The sequence below is a fragment of the Arachis stenosperma genome, chromosome 6 (genome assembly GCF_014773155.1).
Source record: "Arachis stenosperma cultivar V10309 chromosome 6, arast.V10309.gnm1.PFL2, whole genome shotgun sequence".
In the NCBI taxonomy this organism is placed as follows: Eukaryota; Viridiplantae; Streptophyta; class Magnoliopsida; order Fabales; family Fabaceae; genus Arachis; species Arachis stenosperma.
In genome coordinates this window covers 60,547,552-60,556,030 of record NC_080382.1, presented here as the reverse complement: position 1 = coordinate 60,556,030, position 8,479 = coordinate 60,547,552, and the positions used below count along the sequence as shown (strand labels likewise).

The following is an 8,479-nucleotide window of genomic DNA, read 5'->3' as shown; positions in this document are numbered from 1 at the left end:
AAACGCCAGAAGCAGGAGAGGCACCAGGAGCATTCCAAGTTTAACCTCCAGTTTGACCTCAAACTGGAGGTTAAACGTGTTCGACCATTTCCTTCCTCCAGGGTGTTTTCTTTATTCCACGTTTAACCTCCAGTTTGACCTCAAACTGGAGGTTAAACGTGTTCGATCCAAATTGCCTCCAGGGGTTGCTTTCTTCATTTCCAAGTTTAACCTCTAGTTTGACCTCAAACTGGAGGTTAAACGTGTTCGACTATGTACACTCCTGGGGTGCTTTCTTCCAATTCCACGTTTAAGTTTTAGTTTGACCTTAAACTGAAACTTAAACTTCAACTTAAACACCACCATTTGAAAAGGTTTCTGGGCCAAATATATTGAAGTTTAAGTTAGCAAGTGAGCACAATTATTAACTTAAACGTATTATGGTGTGAAACCCAAGTGAATATCATGGTTTATGGGATTGGGCCTGAAGAATTGATGAGTCTGGAACTTCAAATTGTTGAGTCTTGTGTCATTACTTGTTTATCACTAAGTTTGCTCAATGAATGTTATAGAATTGGATCACAGCCTCATCAGGATTATGGACCATAAGCCTAAAGCAAAAGGAAATCAAGGAAAGGCCTCAAAGCCCAAGAAACACAACAGAAGCTCAATTTAGAAAGTGTATAAATAGGATAGAATTGAAGTTAGTTAGGATCTTTTGACCTTTTGACATTTTTTTACACTAGAGAACTTTGGATATTGTGTAATTGAATTCTAAGCTATGAAGCACTAAACCCCTTTCATTGGGTTAGGGAGCTCTATTGTAATTCAATGAATCAATAATAGTTTCATCTTCTTCTTCAATCTTTTCTCTTGAATTTTGTTAGAAAGCTTCTCGATCTAATTCCATTGGGTAGTTGTCTTGGGAAAGAAACTACCCATAATTGGAATCCTTTGGAACCTTGGGAAAGGAATGATGGATTCATACTAGAGAAGCTTTCTCACAGTGAATTGGATTGGGGTTTGGATGGATATTGTGACATGTAATCCTACCAAATTGTGGTCCATGAAATTGTGTGGTATAATCAGTGATCGAGCATCATCTCTTCTTATGAACATTTAAACCAAGGGATTGGGAATTTGTTTGTTTTTAGAGAGAATTGGTGAGCCAAGGAATTGGGATCCAATCATATAAGATTGCCAAGCAAGATTCAATGAATGCATTGGTTGAGGAAGAGATGAAAATGTTTTGATTCGGAGATTTCAATATCTCCTGACCCCAATGAACTCCCCATTTCTGATCTACACTTTCTATTTACATTCTGCAAATTTCAATTCATGCAATCACCCCAATTCCCTCTTACTTTCAGCAATTTACTTTCCCGCATCTTAATTCTCGCAATTTAAGTTTATGCAAATTTCAATTCCTTGCAATTTACGTTTCCTGCCACATTTATTTTATGCAATTCACATCCAAAAGTTGATTCCGCTCAACTAAACAAACTTCTAATTCGAATTGCTCATTCAACCAATCCTTGTGGGATTCGACCTCACTCTATTGTGAGTTTTTACTTGACGATAACCGGTGCACTTGCCGGAAGGAATTTTGCCGTTCGTGCAATTTCCTAAAATCGTAGCATAACAAGTTTATGCACATCAAGTTTATGGCGCCGTTGCCGGGGATTGGTTTTCGATTGACAATTCTCAAATTGGAAGTTAACTAGATTGAGCATTTTGTTTTGTTTTGTTAATTTAGTTCAAGTTAGTTGTTGAATTTTAATTTCTGCACTCTGTTACTTGCTTTTTCTTTATTATGCCTTTTAATTCTAGCAACTAACTCACTGACCCACTAACTATTTGAATTAATTCCTCAACTGCTCTAACCATACTCTTCCATTAACCAAGAGTATTCCACTTGTTTGTTGCTTGTAGTGTGTTCTTGTATGACAGGTAGGAGAGGAAAGGCATCAACTCCTCCATATACCGAATCAGAGAGGACCCTTCATAGACTTAGAAGGGAAGTAAGAGGGAAGAGAGTACTGAGAGAAGAAGAATCTGAAGGAGAATCTGAGGACAACTTTGAGGAAGCTCTAGATCTCAACATGGATAGAGAATTTCACAACCATGAGAGGGCTGATGGAAACAATGCCATTCCTGAGAGGAGGGTTCTTGGTTCATACATAAACCCAACCTCTGGGAATTGTGGTAGCAGCATTCAGAAACCACCCATTCAGGCCAATAATTTTGAACTCAAACCACAGTTAATATCACTGGTGGAGAACCATTGTTCATTTGGTGGGAGTGCTAATGAAGATCCAAACCAACATCTCACCAAATTCCTGAGAATTTGCGACACTGTGAAGTCCAATGGAGTCCAGGACGATGCCTATAAACTGCTCTTGTTTCCATTTTCACTTAGGGACAAGGCAGCTAAGCGGCTGGAATCATTCCCAAGGGACAGCCTAACAACCTGGGATGAGGTGGAGAGCAAGTTTCTGGCACGTTTCTACCCCCCACAAAAGGTCAATAGGCTTCGATCTGAGGTTCAGACTTTTAGACAACAAGATGGTGAGACGCTCTACGAGGCATGGGAGAGGTTCAAAGAATTGACAAGGAAATGTCCACCAAACATGTTCCCTGACTGGGTGCAATTGCATATTTTCTATGATGGACTTTCTTATGAATCAAGGAAGGCTGTAGACCATTCATCAGGAGGTTCATTGAACAGGAAAAAGACTGTGGAAGAAGCCATTGAAGTGATTGAGACAGTGGCTGAGAATGAGTACTACTATGCTTCAGAGAGACACAACACTAAGGGAGTAATGGAGCTGAACCATGTTGATACAATTCTAGCCCAAAACAAGGTGTTTGCCAAGCAACTAGCAGAGCTCACAAGGAAATTGGACACAAAGCAAGTGGCTGCGATACACACACAAGATCAAGAGGAAGTAAGCATTGAAGGAGGTGATTGGGAAGAGGCCAACTATGTGGGAAACCAACAAAGGCAATCATATGATCCACATTCCAACACTTACAACCCAGGATGGAAAAACCACCCAAACTTTGGGTGGGGAAACCAGCAAACCCAACCACAAAACCACAAACCTTACAACCACAACCAACATAACAATTCCACATACCAAAACTCCAACCAAAGATCATATCAAGCCACACAAAACACTTACTCCCAACCACCATATCATGGCCAAAATAACCAACCTGCCCAATCCAATCCGAACCAACAATTTCAAGATCAATTAAACAGGATAGAAGGAATACTAGCAAACATGGGTCAGGACATAAATGAGTTGAAAAGCTTTAGGGAAGATGTGAGATCGACCTTAAGGAACCATGGTGAAAAACTCAAGTGGATGGAGTCTCGAGTAGGAGAGCTATCTCAACAGGCCCCCAAGTCAACTGCAGTGTTCCCTAGTGATACCGAAAAGAATCTTAAAGGGGAACAAAAGGGAGTGAGATGGGAAGAATGCAAGGCCATCACCATATTGAAGGAAGTCTCAAAAGAAGAAGGAATCAGACCCTCAGAGAAGGAGCCAGAAGTCTTGAAAGAAGTTGTGGAAGAAGCTGAACAGGAAAGTGAAACTGAACAAGCCAAAGAATTGCAAAAGGAAGGCATGCTGGGAACATATCAACCAAAAGTACCATTTTCTCAAAGGTTAGGAGGAGGTGAAAAAGGAAAAACATATTCAAGGTTCTTAGAGACATTTAAGTCTCTCCACATCAATATTCCCTTCCTTGAGATCCTCCAGCAGATGCCTACACACATCAAGTATTTGAAGGAATTGCTGAGCAAGAAAAGAGTTTTGAAGGGAGGACAAACTGTAATAATGAACAAAGAATGCAGTGCACTCATCAAGAAAGATATGGTCTCTAAGAAAACAGATCCAGGAAGTTTTCATATCCCCTGCATCATAGGGGAAACAAAAATTGACAGAGGATTCTGTGATCTAGGAGCTAGCATAAATGTGATGCCTCTGACTCTTATGAGGAGGCTACAACTGAATGAGGTGAGATCAACTGATGTAATCATACAACTGGCTGACAAAACTCAGAAGCAAGCTGAAGGGGTAGTTGAGAATGTGCTGGTGAAAGTGGGAAATTATTTCTTCCCCACAGACTTTGTCATTTTGGACATGGAGGAAAGCTACTTACACCCTATCATTCTGGGAAGGCCATTTCTAGCCACTGCTAGAGCACTCATAGATATAGAACAAGGAGAGCTAATTTTGAGAGTACATGATGAACAACTCATTTTCCATGTTTTCAAATCTGCATCTGAGCCTGCACCAGAATCTGAAAAGCCTATGGATGATAGTAACTATCTATGTTTGGAGGAAAGCAAGCTAGTAGCCGAAAGTTTGAAACAGTCTTTGGAAGGCAAACAAGAATTGCAAGAGTTAAAGCCACAACAATCAATAGAAACAGCTCAGAAGGATCCTCCTAGCATAAGGGTCAATGAAGAAATCCTCAAGAGAGAAAGCAGAATTGTAAAGAAATTGCCAAGAGGGTGGAGAAACAAGAAAATTCCCACTGAAGGTTTCTCTCCGGGAGATAAAGTAATATCAAGTCATTATTTGCCAATCCCACCTGGCCTCAAACCCATTCCTTCTCAGCTCCCTCAAGTGTTCACAATCAGGAAAGTTCTTTCTATGGAACATTTGGAAATCATGAAGGAATCAAATGGGGATGTTTCCATAGTGAGAGGAGAGGACATCAAGCACTACAATCCACCCTAACAAGGGACAACCGTCAAGCTAGTGACGTTAAAGAAGCGCTTGTTGGGAGGCAACCCAACCTGAGGTAATACTCCTTTACTGTTTCTTTTATTTGTTTCAATAAAAAGGTGAAGTAGTTTCTGTGCATTGCAAAGAATTAAGTTTGGTGTTTCACACCAAACAATGAATTTGTGGATCAATAATTCAAAGGGGAATGTGTGACTATAAGTTTGGTGTTCCACCATACAGATTAACTGAACACAACAACCTTTGAATTATATGAAAGGAACAACCATTCTAAGCAATCACAGAAATGCTTAAAATCCTTAGCAGCAACTTCATTCCAAGGAGAATTCAAGGACTCAAAGATGCAGAGGATTAAGTAGGAGACTAAGTTTGGTGTTCACACACCAACTTAAGACTCAGACACTTGCCCATATATAGTGAGCTAACCATTCAAGTGCTTGAGAAACAAGCAACTTCATCACTCTTTGCAGGAAAGGAAACAAGGATCTTAGAAAGAACATGATGCAACAACTAGTAGAAGAAGGAGAAATCAAATTGTTTCCTGGCAACAAAGAGAAAACAAGAAATTTCACAAGGTGGTGTTGTTACTTGACCTTTCTTTAAAAGGCAAACAAAAGCATGCGTGTTCTGGTTTAAACTGAAATTGTTGAATCTTTCTGGAATGTGAAGTTTTTAGTATGTTTGTCTGTTTATTGCTTTGAATAAAGTGAATGCCTAGATGTTTGGATATAACTCCACCTTCTTAAACAAATACTTGCCATGCTTGTTCTGTTTCCAAAAATTAAAAGAAAAGTTTGGACAAAAGTAAATTGGCTCAGTTAGTGACAAATCAAGTAGAATTAAGTGGTGGTATGCATGCTTGATTGTTTAGTTAGCTCACTGAATTTGAGTGTAGAATTATCATTTTTGTGTAGAAGTTGAATACTGTCTATGGATCTTGATGAATAGATGTCTTTGGCCATGAAAAAGAATGAAAAAGAAAAAGAAAAGCCACTGAAAAGGGGCAATCATAAAGCAAAAGAATTAAGAGAATAAAGCTAGGCGCCAATGGTTTGAACTTTTGAGACATATGCCTGTGGTGTTTATGTACTAGGATCTGCTTGGATGAATAGGTTCTGAGGAGTGTTTCAACACTTGGTAACTTGGGTTAACTAACCCGGGATTATCAACCAAAAGTCCATTATCAAGAGCAACCTAAATACAAAACATTTAGTTACACAAAGAGGTGCTGGGCACCAATGTCTCAAGAAGAAATGTGAACTAAAATGCCTGTAGTGGATATGTGTAATGCACTGATAAGAGAAAGAAAATGCCAAAGGCTTGTGCAACACATGACACTGAGCAAACAAGGAGCAAAAGAGCTCTAAGAAAAAGAAAAACAAAGAAAGAAAAAGTGCCAAGGACATGAGAATAACAAGAGGCCATAGCAGTGTTTGATGGATGCAATGAAAAAGTGATGATTCTACCTGATAAGAATGAAAAAGTGATGCTGCAACTTTCAGCATAAAACCCTTCTGATGAACTTCAAATGCTTGCTAATATAGCCAATGTAATTGCTTTCTGTTTCATACTTTCTTCTCAAATATCTCAGGACTTGCTTAGGGACAAGCAAGTATTAAGTTTGGTGTTGTGATGCCAAGGCATCTTAGGCTAGTTTCACTAGCATTTTTCTGTTAGTTTTAGTTGTTTTATGCATTTTCTTGAGCTTAAAGTAACCAAGAATGGTTAAATGAACAACAAAGCAAGGAACCATCCAAAACATTATGATTTTGATGCAAACTCCATGAGTTTTTAGTTATATTACTTGAATGCTATGAATGGATGAATTCTCATGAAATTTTGCAAGATTTTGATGCAATTGTTTGGATGATTTCAGGGAAGAAGAGGCTAGGCAAGGAAGCAACAAAATCAATAAAGGAAGCTTGAATATCAAATGGGACGTTTAAGCTCCAGTTTAAGGTTAAACTGGAGCTTAAACGCCAAAATCATGAGAAGAGAGGAAATGCTGTAACTGGCGTTTAACCTCCAGTTTGACCTTAAACTGGAAGTTAAACGCCAGAATGAAAAAAGGGCACTAAGAAGCATTCCACGTTTAACCTCCAGTTTAACCTTAAACTGGAGGTTAAACGCCAGAATGATGATTTGAACCAAGGGAGCATTCCACGTTTAACCTCTAGTTTAACCTTAAACTAGAGGTTAAACGTGTTCGACACTTTTCTTTCTCACCAAGAAGCATTCCACGTTTAACCTCCAGTTTAACCTTAAACTGAAGGTTAAACGCCAGAAGCAAGAGAGGCACCAGGAGCATTCCACGTTTAACCTCCAGTTTGACCTCAAACTGGAGGTTAAACGTGTTCGACCATTTCCTTCCTCCAGGGTGTTTTCTTCATTCCACGTTTAACCTCCAGTTTGACCTCAAACTGGAGGTTAAACGTGTTCGATCCAAATTGCCTCCAGGGGTTACTTTCTTCATTTCCAAGTTTAACCTCCAGTTTGACCTCAAACTGGAGGTTAAACGTGTTCGACTATGTACACTCCTGGGGTGCTTTCTTCCAATTCCACGTTTAAGTTTTAGTTTGACCTTAAACTGAAACTTAAACTTCAACTTAAACACCACCATTTGAAAAGGTTTCTGGGCCAAATATATTGAAGTTTAAGTTAGCAAGTGAGCACAATTATTAACTTAAACGTATTATGGTGTGAAACCCAAGTGAATATCATGGTTTATGGGATTGGGCCTGAAGAATTGATGAGTCTGGAACTTCAAATTGTTGAGTCTTGTGTCATTACTTGTTTATCACTAAGTTTGCTCAATGAATGTTACAAAATTGGATCACAGCCTCATCAGGATTATGGACCATAAGCCTAAAGCAAAAGGAAATCAAGGAAAGGCCTCAAAGCCCAAGAAACACAACAGAAGCTCAATTTAGAAAGTGTATAAATAGGATAGAATTGAAGTTAGTTAGGATCTTTTGACCTTTTGACATTTTTTTACACTAGAGAACTTTGGATATTGTGTAATTGAATTCTGAGCTATGAAGCACTAAACCCCTTTCATTGGGTTAGGGAGCTCTATTGTAATTCAATGAATCAATAATAGTTTCATCTTCTTCTTCAATCTTTTCTCCTGAATTTTGTTAGAAAGCTTCTCGATCTAATTCCATTGGGTAGTTGTCTTGGGAAAGAAACTACCCATAATTGGAATCCTTCGGAACCTTGGGAAAGGAATGATGGATTCATGCTAGAGAAGTTTCTCACAGTGAATTGGATTGGGGTTTGGATGGATATTGTGACATGTAATCCTACCAAATTGTGGTCCATGAAATTGTGTGGTATAATCAGTGATCGAGCATCATCTCTTCTTATGAACATTTAAACCAAGGGATTGGGAATTTGTTTGTTTTTAGAGAGAATTGGTGAGCCAAGGAATTGGGATCCAATCATATAAGATTGCCAAGCAAGATTCAATGAATGCATTGGTTGAGGAAGAGATGAAAATGTTTTGATTCGGAGATTTCAATATCTCCTAACCCCAATGAACTCCCCATTTCTGATCTACACTTTCTATTTACATTCTGCAAATTTCAATTCATGCAATCACCCCAATTCCCTCTTACTTTCAGCAATTTACTTTCCCGCATCTTAATTCTCGCAATTTAAGTTTATGCAAATTTCAATTCCTTGCAATTTACGTTTCCTGCCACATTTATTTTATGCAATTCACATCCAAAAGTTGATTC

The 8,479-nt window shown here is 38.8% G+C and overlaps 1 non-coding gene across 1 annotated transcript; it reads right to left on the bottom strand.

The window, feature by feature from the left end:
- Positions 1-2,507: 2,507 nt before the first annotated feature.
- Positions 2,508-2,611, bottom strand: LOC130938203 (small nucleolar RNA R71). The gene has a single exon (XR_009069378.1). It is a non-coding gene; the product is annotated as a small nucleolar RNA R71 (small nucleolar RNA).
- Positions 2,612-8,479: the final 5,868 nt, after the last annotated feature.